Source organism: Beta vulgaris, chromosome 3 (assembly GCF_026745355.1).
Source record: "Beta vulgaris subsp. vulgaris cultivar EL10 chromosome 3, EL10.2, whole genome shotgun sequence".
In the NCBI taxonomy this organism is placed as follows: Eukaryota; Viridiplantae; Streptophyta; class Magnoliopsida; order Caryophyllales; family Amaranthaceae; genus Beta; species Beta vulgaris.
In genome coordinates, this window is record NC_079204.1 from 19142609 (window position 1) to 19161444 (window position 18836).

The window sequence follows — 18836 nt, forward strand, 5'->3', positions numbered from 1 at the left end:
TTAATTTACATTATTGAAAGTCTATTACAAAAGTAAACACCTTCATCACATATCCTCGTACCAACCTGCATCAAACTCTGCCACCCACCGAGTGACAGGCCACAGAAATGACAAAACAATCAGCAAAGCTGAGTACACACTGTATAATAGAAAATACAAGTTTAGGTGTATTTTGAAAACTAACACATAGTTATAATAACAGATAATCACCCTTAACTTAGTTACTATGGTTTCACAAAATCAATCGTTTGGCATGAACGCGAGTGGAGAGGGGTACCACGCAGTACCAGCTGTCTCCAAACTAGTGAGGGTCGTCACCCAGCCTTTTATTGTTATGCTTGCAAGACTTACCCGGACATGTCCTATAACGCCAGGATTAGCCCCTCCTGGAAGGCAACAACTAGGGACTCTACCCGCCCTAACTCGGGGTGCCTATTCATGCCTCACTTTCATATTTATAAAATAAGATATTTAATGGTTTATACTTTAAACCTCAATACTCAAAATCCTTATCAACTCATCCTTAATACTCATATCTTATCAACTCCTTTCAATTACCCTTACTTTGATAGTTGAGAAGATTTAGGGTTTTCATACTTAAAACTAGTTTTTAACATAATAACTTTGATAGAACTTAACCAATTATGTCTTGGGACTTAAATAATCCAACATTATTTCATCAAGAGATTACCAATTATCAATTACTATATAAGTTCATGTACTAAGCACATCCCATTTAGAAGCATAATCGTAATAGACTTAGTGTATAAGTGTTGTTTAGTCAATTGAAACATCTCTAAGAACCTTAGCATGTTATACTTATGTAATATACTCAATATACACATAATAATACACATATCATACATAAATTCATTTCATAAACATGCTTTACACAAGAAAGAAACAATCACTTAACTATAAGAGTGGAAAATCTCTAGGTTAAACCAAACTAAGTGTGTACCTTAGCTAAGGATGCTTAAAGCTCACGAAATTCCTTAATTCACTTGGTTAACTACTCCTACAGCTTCCCCTGAATGTATAAAATGCTAAAGATTAGTTTCAACAAGCTTATAGATATGAAAAACTAAGCTTAAATACAAGAGATGTAAACTGTTGAACTTACAGCAACTTATGTGATCTTTGAACAAGGTTTTCTATATGATTTTATGGTCTAAAGGTTGGAACCAAAGGTTGTACAACTCTGTATGGATGTTTAGAAGAGTTCTATGTAGAGAAAAGTGGGTGTCAAAGAGGAGAAAATATGAGAAAGGAGACGAAAACCCAGAACAGCCTTTTATAGCCTGTTCTGGCGGTACCCAAGGAGGAGGGAAAGTGATCTGGGCAACGTCGGTTTCTTGGAGTTTCTGGGTGATTCTTGCTTGAGGTGTTAGCCTTTGGTGTTGGCTATCATGCATCAAAGGGCTTTGAGAGATCGACACTTGAGTAGCTGCTAAGCAGCTTTCTTTGAGGATAGGTCTGAGCTGTAATTCAGCTGGCCAGGTTTTACTATGTAAGCAATTTACCTTATAAGCCACGTAATTCTTGGGCTTAAATGACCATTTTAACCTTAAGACATCTAAGCATGTCATATATCAAGTTTGGTTAGGTTCTGAGCTCGGATTCAATCCCGAAAGGCTCTTTAACTGGAAGGTCATCGTTACCCGATAAAACAATCTCTATACGATTTTCACAATCTTAATGTTTAAGGCTCTCAAGGACTTTTCAACTTATCTATTGGTTTCCAAAGTCTTCTTATCCAATAAGAATGGTAGATCTTACCTACTTTTGCCCTCGTATGGTGTTGGAGAGTATTCTAATCTACTTTAAGCACTACAACCAAATGAAACTTAGCATAACTGATAGTTTCAAGTAACTATCTTCCACCTAGAACCTTAAAATCCTATAACTCTATATGAAGTAGTCAATTAACTTACGTAAAACATATAAGTTAACTAATTAAACATAATATCATAGGAAATACACAGTTAGACTGCTCTGTAGTTACTTTAATACGATCTCATGCTTTAGCACATAATCAGGGTTTTGAGTTAGGGCTTCTTAGGGCTATTACATTCTACCCCTCTTAAAAGAAGTTTCGTCCTCGAAACTTGAAATATTTACCTTATTGGAATAATTGTGGATATCGATCCCGCATATCAGATTCTTTTTCCCAAGTAGCCTCTTCTTCTCGTGATTAGACCACAACACCTTTACAAGCGGAATTGTTTTCTGTCTTAATACTTTTTCTCGATGGTCTAATATTTGTAACGGTTTTTCTTCATATGTTAATGTCTCATCTATCTTCAGTGGTTCATAGGATAGCACGTGGGATGGGTCATGAATATATTTCCTCAATTGAGACACATGAAACACGTTATGTACTTTGGACAGTTCCACGGGTAGAGCAAGTTCGTATGCTACCTCTCCAACTCTACTCAGAATCTCATATGGACCGACATACTTTGGACTTAGTTTCCCCTTTGCTCCAAATCTTTTCACTCCCCGTGTAGGTGAAATCTTGAGAAATACTTTATCTCCAACTTCAAATTCTAACTTTCTCCTTCTTAAGTCAGCATACTTCTTCTGACGATCTTGTGCCGCTTTCATCTTTTCCTGAATCATTTTAATATGCTCCATTGTCTCTTGAATTAATTCAGGTCCAGTTGATACTTGATAATTTAAGTCATCCCAACATATCGGCATACGACACCTTCGACCGTACAGTGCTTCATAAGGAGCCATTCCAATGCTTGAATGATGGCTATTATTATATGAAAATTCAATTAGTGTAAATGATCCTCCCATGATCCTTGGAGTTCCATTACACAAGCTCGTAGCATGTCTTCTAGTGTTTGAATTGTTCTTTCTGTCTGTCCATCAGTAGACGGATGAAATGCTGTACTCATATTTAGTCGTGTTCCAAATGCTTCTTGTAACTTCTCCCAAAAATGGGATAGAAAACGAGTATCTCTATCGGAGATGATAGTCCGTGGGGTACCATGCAATCGTATGATCTCTTGAATATATGCATCTGCCATCTGCTTCATTGTCCAAGTAGTCTTCATGGCAATAAATCTACCCGTCTTTGTCAGTCTGTCCACAATCACCCATATAGAATCTTTTGACTTTCTTGAGCGAGGCAATCCTATGATAAAATCCATAGATACAGAGTCCCACTTCCAATCAGGTATTGGTAAAGGTTGTAGCATCCCTGGCATCTTCCCTCGATCGAATTTAATCTTTTGACATGTCAAACACTTTGCCACAAATCTCGAAGCATCTCGTTTAAGTCCCTTCCACCAAAATGTTTTCTTGAGGTCCTTCACAAGTTTATCTCTTCCTGGGTGAATGGAATAAGGGCTATTATGGGATTCCCTTAAAATTTTATCCTTCAATTCACGGTCATCTGGAATACACCATCGATTATGAATCATAATACCTCCATTCTCATGAAGGTGAAAATCAGTAGATTCCCCATTTTCTATCTTACATCTTATGTATTCAGGAATGGGTCATGTTGTTGTTTCTGAATAATTTCATCGAATAAAGTTGGTTGAATAGTCATTGCATTAAGGATACCTTGAGCTTCTCCTTTTTGTACAATGACTAGGTCTAATCTCCTCATCTCCTCATAAATTTCTTGTGGTCAGAAATGAGTCCATTCACCATTCTTCTAGGTATTCGACTTAGAGCATCAGCCACTCGATTGGCTTTTCCTGGATGATATTGGATGTCTATCTCATAGTCCTTGATCAATTCCAACCACCTTCGCTGTCGCATATTCAATTCCTTCTGTGTGAAGATATACTTTAAACTTTTATGATCAGTAAAGATTTTACATGGAACACCATATAGATAGTGTCTCCACAACTTCAAAGCAAATACAACAGCAGCTAACTCCAAGTCGTGCACAGGATAATTTCCCTCATGAGGTCTCAATTGTCTAGAGGCATAAGCTATAACTTTCCCTTTCTGCATCAATACACATCCCAACCCTTCTTTTGATGCATCACTGTATATCTCATATTCCTCCTTATCAGTCGGCAGGGTTAACACGGGTGCGCTAGTTAGCTTTCGCTTCAATTCTTGAAAAGCCTTCTCACATTTTTCCGACCATTGGAATTTCACATTCTTCCGTATCAGTGATGTAATAGGTAGGGAAATCCTTGAAAAGTTATCCACAAACTTCCTATAATACCCTGCTAAACCCATAAAACTCCGTACTTCTGAGATATTTGTTGGTACTGGCCATTCCACAATCGCCTTTATCTTCTCAGGATCAACCATCACTCCCTCTTTTGAAATTACATGCCCTAAGAATGATACTTCAGATAACCAAAAATTACACTTACTTAACTTAGCATATAACTTCTTTTCTCTCAGTACATTTAATACTATCCGTAAATGATCCTCGTGGTCTCTTTTATTCTTCGAATACACTAGTATATCATCAATAAAGACCACTACGAATTGATCTAAATAAGCCTTAAAATATCTCTGCATTAAATCCATAAATGCAGCTGGAGCATTCGTCAACCCAAAAGGCATTACCACAAACTCATAATGACCATATCTTGTTCTAAACGCTGTTTTAGAAATATCTTCATCAGCAATCCTCATTTGATGGTATCCTGATCTCAAATCTATCTTGGAGAAAACCTCAACACCTTTTAACTGGTCAAATAAATCATCTATTCTAGGAAGAGGATATCTATTCTTGACTGTAATTTTATTAATCTCCCTGTAATCTATACACAGTCTCATTGTTCCATCTTTCTTCTTAACGAATAACACAGGGGCTCCCCATGGAGATACACTTGGTCTAATGTATCCCTTCTGCAACAACTCCTCTAATTGTTTCTTTAATTCAACCATCTCTGCAGGGGCCATACGGTATGGACTTCTGGAAATAGGCGTAGCTCCTGGCACTAAATCGATGTGAAAGTTCACTAACGTCTAGGGGGTAATCCAGGTAATTCTTCCGGAAATACATCTGGGAATTCCTTCACTATCGGAATTTCTTCTACTTTTAAGGGACTTGTGGTTGTGTCAATTACATGGCACAAATAAGCATTTCTCCCTCTTCTTACCTCCTTAGCAATCTTCATCATGGAAACAATTTTCACTCTCGATTTCTTCATAACTCCTTGATATACGATTTTACCACCTTGTGGAGTTTTTAACTGGATCGTCTGTGCTTCACATTCAATTACAGCTTCATATTTACTAAGCCAGTCCATTCCCAAAATTACATCATAATACCCTAATTCAAATTGTACCAAATCGGCCATCAACTCAGTACCCGCTATACTTATACAACATTCTTTACATAAATTCTCACACTTAACTCGTAAACCATCAGGAAGGTCTATTGCTAAGTCAATTTTTGACTGTTTTGGGGTTGGATTCAATCTTTTAAGCAACGAATGGGATATAAAGGAGTTGGATGCTCCAGAATCAAAAAGAACATATGCAGGTACATAATTCACAAGGAAAGTTCCGGAGATTACATTACCTCCATCTTTAACAAGTTCAGCCTCCCCGCTTCCATTGGCATCCAGATTATCATTTTCGACAAACTCGGGTTGTGCCTCTTCTTCAGTGCCCATGGCATACATTCTTCCAGCTACCTTCCCTGGATTGGCATACGATCCTCTTTGATTATTGCGATTAAAAGTCGATGCACCTTGGTTCCCTTTTGCATTACTCATTCCGAATCTGCTAGGTCCAGTTTGTGTTCTTACATATCCAGCTTCCTTCACATTCTTCTTAGTCGTTTCGGGGCAGTCTTTAGCAATGTGCCCAGGTTTCTTGCACTCAAAACATATAGACTTTCCTTCACAATTCCTTCCAAAATGCATCCTTCCACATCGAAAACATCCTCGATTTTTGGGTTGAGTAGGTTGTTGAAAGTTTGGCGTACGTACAATCGGTTGAACAACTCGAGGCTTCTTACTTTTCTCTTCTTCCTCGCTACCAAAATTCCTTCTTTTGTTTATTTCGTTCTCTTTTTCACTAATCCTTTCTTGCGCCAATGCTCTATCATATAATTCTTGAAAATTGATACAATGTCCAACTCTCTTCTGATAAGTGAAATTCAATCCTTCAAAATACCGTGTCACCTTGAACTTTTCCGACTTCACTAAGTCAGGTGCGAATCGGGTAACTCGACAAACTTCGCCGTATATTCTACTATCGACATCTTACCCTGGCGTAAGGTAAGGAATTCACACTCCTTCTTAGTCTGAAGTGCTGGAGGATAAAACCTTTCCCGTAATTTCTCAAGGAACTTATCCCAAGTAAAATCAGGTCGTTGAGCAATATTTTTCACAGTCTTCCACCACATATCTGCTTGTCCATCTAAATAGAATGATGCTAACTTCACTCTTAGATTGGTTGGACAATTCACCATATCCAGGAGTTTTTCCATATAAGCGATCCAATCCTCGAACTTTACTGGATCAGGTTCCCCATCATAAGTCCTAGGATTGTGTGATGCTAACCTTTTATAAAACTTTCCCTCATCATCTGTATCCTTATTTGCCTGGTTATTCTCCAACAGATTCAACAATCGGGTATTCATATTTTCTAACTGGTTAATTCTAGCCTCCATTTGGTGAGTTGAGTCACCAGATCCTGATGATGAAGCACCAGCTCTAGTTCCTACCATCCTAATTAAAGAAAATGAAATACTATTACCTTCCCCTTATTAAATTAAGCACATAACATAAAAGTAAAGTAAAGAACAATCACATATGCACACCAAAATTTGCTCTTATATAGAAGCATATAGTTTCAACTTATACAACCATATCCGAGTAATCAATAATACTAGCTACATATGTATATACTATTTACATTAGTTAATACTACTATATTCTAATACATATACACGGCTCATAGGCCCAAAAGTTAGTATACTATATATATCCTAACATCATATACCCAAAAAAAAAATCATTTTCACTTTAAGTTCCTTCCAACAATCTAATCTAGTCGAAAAGTATCTCGTACGTAACCGCTGTCACTACTACTCCCTGAATCTATCTGTCCTGGTTTGAAATCCGAATCGTAACTTGAGCTACCCTCATAAGAGTAACTGATTTCATCTTCGATATCTTCATCTCCTTCTATGTTCTGATCTTCTATTCCGTCATCTTCTATCTCAACCTCTTCTATTTCCATTTCCGGATCCTCCTCTTCAGTTTCTTCACTATCAGAACTAATATTTATATACTCAATTTCCTTATGGTCTTTCTCGGCTGATTAACTTCTTCAACCCTGCTTTTAGTTATCCTACTAGGACCTGCTTCATCCTCAAACTTCCTCTTTTTAGGAGGCACTTCCATATTCTTGTTACCACCACCCATTCTAGCATTCTCCCAATCTATTTGAGCCTCTACTTCCTTCATTTTCCTGGTCTTATACTCTTCATATGATATGATAGTACCCTCTTTTCTCCCCTTACGATCCACTTCTTGGATCCTCCTATAAACTTCCTCAACCGTGACGTTCCATTGTATCAACTTCTTGTCTATCGTAACATAGTCGATTTCTGACCCCCTTAATTCTCTGTCAGGAATATAATAGTCTAATATTTCCAGTATTCTTCCATAAGATCTCTCCATGGATCATTCAAAGGCAAAGTCTTTACTAATGCATAAGCTTGAACTTCCGGACGAGCATATGGGTTTCTTCTCCCCGGCCCATTACTTGATTATATTCCACAATTGCCTTCATTACTTGTCTTGCACAAGCAGGTGCATCAGTATAACATAAGCTAGCAGAGAATAGAGTGTCTGGTTCACGAACCCCTGGAATATCTTCACCTATGCTTTCAAAAGGGTCTGTCCATGTATCCTCAGAATCAGAAGTTTCAATCACTATTGGCTCCCCTCTACTTCCTGGATTCATCTACATCATCAAAACATAACATCAATTAACAACTAGTCCAACTCAAACTTCATAGTAATCACCTTATAATAACATAGAATAGTCATACTTATACATTCTAATGTCTTAATTTAGCTCGGATACCACTTGTAACAGCCCAAACCTCCACTAATCTTAATCAACATCGTTTAATCACAACGGAAGCGTTATCAACTAAGATTTGGACTATTACCATGACATTCTCAAATTATAAGGAAGAGAATATCGAATTACCTCAAAAACATACTTTATACATTACTTAATGCATACAAAGCTGTCCTCATAAGAGCTCTTAGGTTACATACACCAAAAACTAACTAAAGTTCAGTAGTCTATCACTTGCTTAACTATGTAAACATATGTATATAGATGTCATTACTTAATTTACATTATTGAAAGTCTATTACAAAAGTAAACACCTTCATCACATATCCTCGTACCAACCTGCATCAAAACACTCTGCCACCCACCGAGTGACAGGCCACAGAAATGACAAAACAATCAGCAAAGCTGAGTACACACTGTATAATAGAAAATACAAGTTTAGGTGTATTTTGAAAACTAACACATAGTTATAATAACAGATAATCACCCTTAACTTAGTTACTATGGTTTCACAAAATCAATCGTTTGGCATGAACGCGAGTGGAGAGGGTACCACGCAGTACCAGCTGTCTCCAAACTAGTGAGGGTCGTCACCCAGCCTTTTATTGTTATGCTTGCAAGACTTACCCGGACATGTCCTATAACGCCAAGGATTAGCCCCTCCTGGAAGGCAACAGCTAGGGACTCTACCCGCCCTAACTCGGGGTGCCTATTCATGCCTCACTTTCATATTTATAAAATAAGATATTTAATGGTTTATACTTTAAACCTCAATACTCAAAATCCTTATCAACTCATCCTTAATATCAGAACTCTTATCAACTCCTTTCAATTACCCTTACTTTGATAGTTGAGAAGATTTAGGGTTTTCATACTTAAAACTAGTTTTTAACATAATAACTTTGATAGAACTTAACCAATTATGTCTTAGGGACTTAAATAATACTCCAACATCATTTCATCAAGAGATTACCAATTATCAATTACTATATAAGTTCATGTACTAAGCACATCCCATTTAGAAGCATAATCGTAAGACTTAGTGTATAAGTGTTGTTTAAGTCAATTGAAACATCTCTAAAGAACCTTAGCATGTTATACTTATGTAATATACTCAATATACACATAATAATACACATATCATACATAAATTCATTTCATAAACATGCTTTACACAAGAAAGAAACAATCACTTAACTATAAGAGTGGAAAATCTCTAGGTTAAACCAAACTAAGTGTGTACCTTAGCTAAGGATGCTTAAAGCTCACGAAATTCCTTAATTCACTTGGTTAACTACTCCTACAGCTTCCCCTGAATGTATAAAATGCTAAAGATTAGTTTCAACAAGCTTATAGATATGAAAAACTAAGCTTAAATACAAGAGATGTAAACTGTTGAACTTACAGCAACTTATGTGATCTTTGAACAAGGTTTTCTATATGATTTTATGGTCTAAAGGTTGGAACCAAAGGTTGTACAACTCTGTATGGATGTTTAGAAGAGTTCTATGTAGAGAAAAGTGGGTGTCAAAGAGGAGAAAATATGAGAAAGGAGACGAAAACCCAGAACAGCCTTTTATAGCCTGTTCTGGCGGTACCCAAGGAGGAGGGAAAAGTATTCTGGGCAACGTCGGTTTCTTGGAGTTTCTGGGTGATTCTTGCTTGAGGTGTTAGCCTTTGGTGTTGGCTATCATGCATTCAAAGGGCTTTGAGAGATCGACACTTGAGTAGCTGCTAAGCAGCTTTCTTTGAGGATAGGTCTGAGCTGTAATTCCAGCTGGCCAGGTTTTACTATGTAAGCAATTTACCTTATAAGCCACGTAATTCTTGGGCTTAAATGACCATTTTAACCTTAAGACATCCTAAGCATGTCATATATCAAGTTTGGTTAGGTTCTGAGCTCGGATTCAATCCCGAAAGGCTCTTTAACTGGAAGGTCATCGTTACCCGATAAAACAATCTCTATACGATTTTCACAATCTTAATGTTTAAGGCTCTCAAGGACTTTTCAACTTATCTATTGGTTTCCAAAGTCTTCTTATCCAATAAGAATGGTAGATCTTACCTACTTTTGCCCTCGTATGGTGTTGGAGAGTATTCTAATCTACTTTAAGCACTACAACCAATGAAACTTAGCATAACTGATAGTTTCAAGTAACTAACTTCCACCTAGAACCTTAAAATCCTATAACTCTATATGAAGTAGTCAATTAACTTACGTAAAACATATAAGTTAACTAATTAAACATAATATCATAGGAAATACACAGTTAGACTGCTCTGTAGTTACTTTAATACGATCTCATGCTTTAGCACATAATCAAGGTTTTGAGTTAGGGCTTCTTAGGGCTATTACAAATTATTTCCATAAAATCTTTAAATTCATTATTAATTCCCAATTTATCCAAAAATTCAATATCAAGGAACGTTGTAGGACTTACCTCGCGCCCCTTGAGGCGTTGAAATCGTTCTCTTTGTTCCTCTGTGGAGAAGATGACGTCCGGGAAGGTCTCATCTCGGGGGATTTCCGGTGGTGGTGGTGGTTGTGAGCCCGTTGTAGATTTTCGTCGCCTTGTGAACATGATGCTAGGATGTGCAAAATTTCGAAGCTTCAACTCACTCTCTAATGGGGGAAAAGAGTGGAAAACTTGTATCACTCAAATCTCACTTTAATGGTGGAAAAGATGAAGAAGAAGATGGAGGAGAGAGATAGAGTGGGAGAAAAGTGAAGAAAATAGAGTGAGAGATGAGTAGAAAGTGATGAGAGAGAAAAATTGGTGAGAATTTGAAGGTTTTTGGGGAGGGTCTTCAATGGTGGAAAGGGGGGTTTGGAGAAGAAGATGAGAGAATTTGGGGGTTAGGGTTTGGAGGAGAGAGAAAATGTGAGAGGAAGTGAGTGAAAAGAAGGGGAAAAACCCCTTTAATCTTGCCAGCCGGACCCCGAGCCCGATCGGGCGACTCTGGCCCGATGCCATCGGGCGTATTTTTCCTCTTCGATTTTTCCTGAAATCCGTTGCGCGCCCGATCGAGCAGCTTCGCCCGACGCCATCGGGCGTCTGTCAAATTTTCGCCAAATGAGATTTGGTTGCGGGCCCGATCGGGTATCCACGCCCGATCGGGCGTTTTTTTCTGCCTTCCCAAATCTGGTTGCGGGCCCGATCGGGCGTAGTCGCCCAACCCCGATCGGGCGTAGTCGCCCGACCCCGATCGGGCGTGTATCACTTCCTCAATATTTTTTTCGTAAATTCTCTTGACAGAACTTTGCTCGATCGGGCGTCCAAGCCCGATCCCATTGGGCGACGCACTTTTTCATGCATTTCATGTTTTCGTTGCGCGCCCGATCGGGCAGCCTCGCCCGATGACTTCGGGCTATTCCCAGTAAGCACTGGCTCGTATTTTTGAGTGAATATTTCCAGTTGGTAAGCACTCCTGCACACATGTAACCTGAAGAGGAATATCAGTACCCTCTCACTCTCTCACCAAACTACAAAAATGAACAAAGTAAAAAATAAAAATCTAGAAAAAACTACGAAAGAAAAGGAAAGAAATCGGGTTGCCTCCCGATTAGCGCTGGTTTATAAAGGTCCCGCACGACCATAATGCTTCATCCCTCAAACAGAAGGGGATGGGGGTTGAAGGTATAACTCCTCCACAGATCCAACAGGGATTCCGGTATAGTACAACTTCAGACATTGTCCATCAACTTTGAACTTCTCACCTGTTGCATTCATCACCTCAATAGAACCAAACTTGTTAGTGTTAGTGACAGAAAAAGGACCAGACCACCTAGACTTCAGCTTACCAGGAAAAAGCTTTAGTCTAGAGTTGTACAATAAAACCTTGTCACCAATATTGAACTCCCTACTCAGAATTTTCTTATCATGCCATCTCTTGGTGCGCTTTTTGTAGAGACGCGAACTATCATAAGCATTTAATCTAAGTTCATCAAGCTCATTGATTTACAATAAACGCTTTTCTCCTGCTAGTTTAGCATCAAGGTTCAACTCTTTAACCGCCCAAAAAGCCTTATACTCTAGTTCGACAGGTAGGTGGCATGCTTTTCCATAGACTAGTCGATAAGGGGTGGTACCAATAGGGGTCTTAAAAGCAGTTTTATAAGCCCATACGGTGTCATCTAACTTATCACTCCAATCTTTTCTCGATTTAGCTACCACTTTCTCCAAAATAGACTTTATTTCACGGCTAGACACTTCTACTTGCCCACTTGTCTGAGGATGGTATGCTAGGCCAGTCCTATGGTAGACACCATAGTTTTTGAGTAGGGCTTCAAAGGTTCTTTTGTGAAAGTGGGATCCCCCATCACTAATGACAACTCTTGGTACCCCAAATCGTGGAAAGATAATCTTTTTGAACATTTTCATGACAACCTTAGAGTCATTGGTCTGTGATGCAATAGCTTCTACCCACTTAGAGACATAGTCAACAACAAGAAGTATGAAATTGTTGCCTGAGGAAGAGGGAAAAGGACCCATAAAATCAATACCCCACACATAAATAGTTCAACTTCTAGGATGGGGGTTTGGGGCATCTCATGTCTACGGGAAATATTTCCTGTTCGTTGGCATGCATCACAAGACTTAACAAAAGTACTAGCATCATGAAAAAGTGTTGGCCAATAAAAACCAGATTGAAGTACCTTTGCTACTGTTTTGGAGGGCCCAGCATGGCCTCCACATGGAAGGGAGTGAGAGTGCTTCAGAATGTCATGCACCTCCCACTCTGGGATACATTGCCTGTAGATGGTGTCAGCACAAAGCTTGTAAAGCAAAGGGTCATCCCAAAAGAATTGTTTGGCATCATGAAGAAATTTCTTTCGCTGCTGGTAGCTCAGCTCTGGAGGGGTTTGTCCACGCACACAAAAGTTGGCGAAGTCCGCATACCACGGGGTAACAGAAGTGACTGCCACAAGCTTATCATCAGGAAAGGAGTCATCAATGGGTAGACCTTCTTCCATATCTTCATACTGCACTCGGGACAAATGGTCAGCCACTACATTTTCTGCACCCTTTTTATCTCTGATCTCCAAGTCGAATTCTTGGAGCAGCACAATCCACCAAATGAGTCGAGGCTTGGCCTCCTTTTTGGCGAGGAGGTACTTCAATGCAGCATGATCAGTGTAAACAATGACTTTAGACCCAAGCAGATAGGTCCTGAACTTGTCCAGGGCATATACCACAGCTAGCAGCTCTTTCTCTGTGGTGGCATAATTAACTTGCACAACAAGAATGTTGGGGTCTAGCGTCCGACAAAATCGGACGGTAAAAAAGCGGGGACGGACGGTAAATAATTTAGCGTCCGCCAACGGACGCTAAGGAGCCGATGCAAAACCCTTGGTCGTTAATGGCTGGATTAGCGTCCGATTGACGGACGCTAAGTATTAGCGACCACGTTGACTACCTTTACGTCCGCCATAAAGCATGACGTAAAATAACGTCCGTTTCATATGACGGACGCTAATTAGCGTCCGTTTTGACAAGCGGACGCAAGTTAGTGTCTGTTATGCGTGCGGACGCTATTTGGCGTCAGGTTATGCGGACGCTACATTTAGGACTCGGTCGCTACTTCCTCGACCTCTTGCATGGTTCAAATTACTTTTAGCGGACGTTAACTTCATAGGCGGATGCTAATTTCCCTTTTCTTTTTTTTTTTAATACAATGTTAATTGTATTAGAATAGTTTTTAACCTGTTTCGATTTCGTGAACGTGTGTGTGGTCGAAATGTTCTGGGAATGGTCGAGGGTTTGGTTGGTATATCCGCCAAATTAGCGTCCGCCAGGTGACATTAGCGTCCGTCTGACGGACACTAGTTTGCGTCTGGCGTAAAAACGGATGCTAAAGTCCAAAAACAAACGCTAAGTTCCGTCTGTTTCGAAAACGGACGCTACATCGGACGGTACATAGCGTCGGACACTACATCGGACGGTTATTTTGACGTTTACCGTCTATTTTATTAGACGGACGCTAAAGGCAGACGCAAAATACGCGGATTCTTGTTGTGTTGAGCTTCATCGAGTGTCTTGCTAGCATAGTAGATGGCATGGAGGATGTTGTCTTTTCTCTGACCAAGGACAGCTCCCACAGCATAATCACTGGCATCACACATAATCTCAAATGGGAGGGTCCAATCTGGAGATCGAATGATAGGAGCAGTAATCAGAGCTTGCTGCCTGTTAAAAGACACTAGACACTCATCAGTAAACAGGAACGGGGCATCCTTGAGGAGCAACTGAGTAAGTGGTTTAGCAATTTTAGAGAAGTCCTTGATAAAGCGGCGATAAAATCCCGCATGACCAAGAAAACCTCTAACACCCTTAACATTCACAGGAGGGGGTAATTGCTCAATCACTTGAATTTTTGCTTTGTCCACCTGGATGCCTCGTTCAGAAATAATATGACCAAGTACCACTCCTTCAGTAACCATGAAGTGGCACTTCTCCCAGTTCAAGACAAGGTGGACATCCTCACATCTTTTCAGTACTTTAGTCAAATTCAGCAAACATGCATCAAAATCAATGCCATACACACTAAAGTCATCCATAAATACTTCCATGATGGACTCAATAAATTCAGAAAATATGGCCATCATACAACGTTGGAAAGTAGCAGGGGCATTACATAGGCCAAAGGGCATCCTTCTATGCAAAGGTACCATAAGGACATGTAAAGGTGGTCTTCTCCTGGTCATCTGGGTGGATAGGGATTTGGAAGAAACCAGAATAGCCATCTAGATAACAGAAATGAGAATGACAAGCTAGACGTTCCAACATCTGATCAATGAAGGGAAGGGGAAAATGGTCTTTCTTAGTGGCAACATTTAATTTCCTATAATCAATGCACATACGCCACCCAGTAACTACTCTTGTAGCAATTAATTCATTTTTCTCATTTTTAACTACAGTAGTACCGCCCTTTTTAGGAACCACTTGAACTGGACTCACCCACTTAGAATCAGAAATAGGATAGATAATCCCAGCATCAAGCAATTTCATAACCTCTTTTTTGACAACTTCCTGCATATTCGGGTTCAAACGACGCTGACCTTGTATACTAGGACGATGATCATCCTCAAGATGAATTTTATGCATGCAAAAGTCAGGGCTTATGCCTTTCAAATCATCAATTTATATCCAATGGCCTTTTTATGTTGTCGCAAAACAGACAAAAGTTGAGACATTTGACCATCATTTAATGCAGCACTAACAATCACAGGGCAATTTTCAGAATCATCCAGAAAAGCATATCGCAGAGAAGGGGGAAGGGGTTTCAGTTCAGGTTTCTTTACCTCTACCGGTGGAGTAGCACATACTAACCGTTCATCCTCATGAGTGTGAGTGTATACCATCAAGCTCGACACAGGTAAAAGCTGCTTCCCAAGCATCCACTTCAGTAGTCCGGATAATATCATCACCTGTGGAAGAGGTAAAACAAAGCAAAGCCTCCAGTGGATCCCGCATAAGGGATTGAGGCATGTCATCATTAACCAGCACATCAATGACATCTATTCTGTAACAGGCTTCCTCTAGCATGGGACTTTTCAAAGCATTGGTCAAACTAAAAGTTACCTTATCATCCCCCACAGTCAAAGTTAATTTCCCATTTTTACATCTATGACAGCTCCAGCAGTATGAAGGAATGGTCTCCCTAAAATGATTGGGATTTGAGTATCCTCTTCCATGTCAAGCACAACAAAATCCACAGGAATGTAAAATTTACCTACCCTCACAGGAACGTCCTCTAAGATACCTAGGGGGTATTTAACAGAACGGTCAGCCATTTGAAGAGTAATGTTGGTACATTTTAAATCTCCCATGTCAAGCTTTTTACAAACAGTCAAGGGCATGACACTAACACTAGCACCTAGATCACATAAGGCTTTGTCAATAAATATGGTGCCAATATTACAAGGGATGGAGAAACTCCCCGGATCTTTCAATTTGAGGGGATTGATTTTGCAAAAGAGCACTACATTCTTCAGTAAAGGCAACAGTTTCTACTGCATTAAAGGCTCTTTTCCTAGTCAAAATTTCCTTCAAAAATTTAGCATATGCAGGTACTTGAGTAATGAGTTCAGTAAATGGAACAGTTACCTGAAGATTTTTCACTACCTCCATAAACTTACCAAGTTGGTGATCCAGCTTATTCTTTGATAGACGAGTGGGAATGGAACCTTATCGCAGGAGTGGTGGGGAATTTTTCAGGTACTCTATGCTTCTCTGCATTTGTGTTGGTGGTAGCCTCAGGAGCTGACGAAGTTTCAGTTATTCTGCATTTTTTTCTGGCTCAACCGGACCATCCTTAGGCATTGGGGGACCATCATAATGTGTTCCACTCCTAAGAGTGATGGCATTGGCAGTGTCCCTTGGTTGCATTGATTGTGAAGGTAAGGCCCCAGGTGGCCTACTAGCAGAAGAACTAGCCAACTGAGCTAGTTGAGTCTCAACATCTTGTTATGCGTGCCCAAATTTTCCAGTTGAGCTTTTGTGTCAGCTTGAAAAGCATTGAACCCCTTCTGCATCTGGAACATCATATTCTTCAACTCTGTCATGGCTGGGTCAGCAGGAGGAGCAGGCTGTGGAGGTGCTTGATTTCTCTGAAAACCAGGTGGAGCTTGTTGTGAAGGTTGGTATTGTTGACCCTGTTGTTGAGGTGGATATGGTTGTTGAGGTTGAGGGTTCAACACATTAGTACTCCTATATGAGAGGTTGGGATGTGTCTTAACCCAGGATTGTAGGTGTTGGAATGGGTTGAATGGTTCCTAGGTTGTGACTGGAAAGCATTGACGGCCTCACAGTTATTTCCCAGCGCAGGACACTCTTGAGAGTTGTGCCCAGATATTCCACAAGCATCACATATATGCACATTATAGTTAGAAGCACTAGCCATCGCATTAACACTCATGTGTGGAATCATTACCTAACTTCAGGGAGTCAATTTCTGAGTTAGAGAGCTAGTTGCCCAGACATGAGAGAAATGGCTTCAACATCATGTTTACCCCCTTTTTCAAAGAGGAACGAATGGTAGAGGCTTGATTAGATGCTAGCTTCTCCAAAAGTTCATACCCTTCCTCAATTGCTTTATCCATGAAGAACCCACCAGATGCTCCATCAATTACCCGTCGTGTATCTGCATCAACTCTAGTGTAGAAAATCTGACACAAGTACCACTGGTCCAACCCATGATGAGGACATAGACGCTGCAGATCCTTGAACCGCTCCCAAGCTTCATATAGAGATTCACCAGGATCTTGGGTGAAAGTAACTATGGCATGTCTCATATCTGCAGTTTTCTGAGGGTACCACTTGATAGAAAATCTTGGAAAGTTCTGGCCAGGTGGTGATGGTGGAAGGCAGCTTTTTATACCAGAACAAAGCTTTATCGCGCAGAGAGAAACCAAATAGGAGGAGTTTCATCTCATCAGGAGTAACACCAGCTTGCTTCTGAGTAGCACAACACTGTAAAAATCTCTGCAAGTGCTGATTTGGGTCTTCAGATGGTAACCCAGCGAACTGATTGTTCTGAACCATATTCAGAACATGAGACTTGATCTCAAAATTTGTAGCAGCAATAGTGGGCATCCGTACCCCAGTAGGCACGTTATCAGGAGATGGTTGTGCATAGTCTCTGAAGGTTCGAGTAACATTCTCACCCATGTTGAGAGGAATAGGTGAGGTGGGGTTTCTTGGTGTGGGGAAGATGGTGGAAGGTGTCTTTTGGGAGGGTGTCCCTGCAGACAGCTTAGCTTGTTTAGTTTTCTTTCTGAGTCTACGAGCGGTCTTTTCAATCTCGGATCGAACGGGATGAGATTTGGAGATTTCAATTTCCTGCTCATACACCAAAAACACTAAAACAAACGTGAGATGCTCCAAAGAACAGGTGTTCTTCAGAGTAGAGGTTAGTTTAATACTATAATTCAGACAAAATAAAATAAACCGTCTCCCCGGCAACGGCGCCAAAATTTGAAGGCTAAAGTCGTATCACCTAATCAAAAATAACCTAAGGTCCACTAACTAGTAGTCAGGGAAGTCAGGATCGAATCCACAGGGAGAAGTTATACTATCGTATCTGAACTCTAATATTATACTAACGAAATCAGATGAATGGTTGTGTTACTAACTAAACAATAGCAGAATTAAATATGAAGGTGTAAATATATTAATAAAGTACTAGAATCATGGATCACTATGCATACAATTCGGGAAATCAAGGATAAATATAACCACCTAGTAAGTCAACTGTCTAGGGCACATGTAATTTCTCTCGAACATTACCTCCCTCAAAGATCACCCAGCCGCTCTCGCATAGTCAAGGGTCACTTTGCCTAATAATTGAAAGCCTATACGGTATCTCTCCTCTCGAAGTAGATTCAGTATTGCAACAGTAGAAATATAAATCAGGCCTAACTTATAATCCTAGTACGAATAATCAATCAAAGGAAACAGTTGAAATACAGATAATCAAACTAATCTATCAATCCCTCATTGCATACATAGATCTCCACAATTCTAGATATAGAACTACTCACTCATAATCATGAAAACAATAACAAGAATCATATAAAAACTCATACTTTGAAACATGGCAAATAACTAAGAAAAAATATAATTAACAATGGAAGAAATAACAAAGAAATAAGAAGAAAGATTACCGAATTATATTGAACTATGAATAAGCAAAAGGTTTGATCTTGAATTGAAATCACAAAGCACTAAATTAAGGTTCTTGAAACTCTCTCTAAGAAAAACTAATAATAAAACTAGATAGGAGCTAATAATTCTGAT

At 39.6% G+C, this 18836-nt stretch overlaps 1 non-coding gene across 1 annotated transcript; it reads left to right on the forward strand.

Annotated features, from left to right (window-relative positions):
* Positions 1-17228: 17228 nt before the first annotated feature.
* Positions 17229-17335, forward strand: LOC125496222 (small nucleolar RNA R71). The gene has a single exon (XR_007272919.2). It is a non-coding gene; the product is annotated as a small nucleolar RNA R71 (small nucleolar RNA).
* The last annotated feature ends 1501 nt before the right edge of the window (positions 17336-18836 follow it).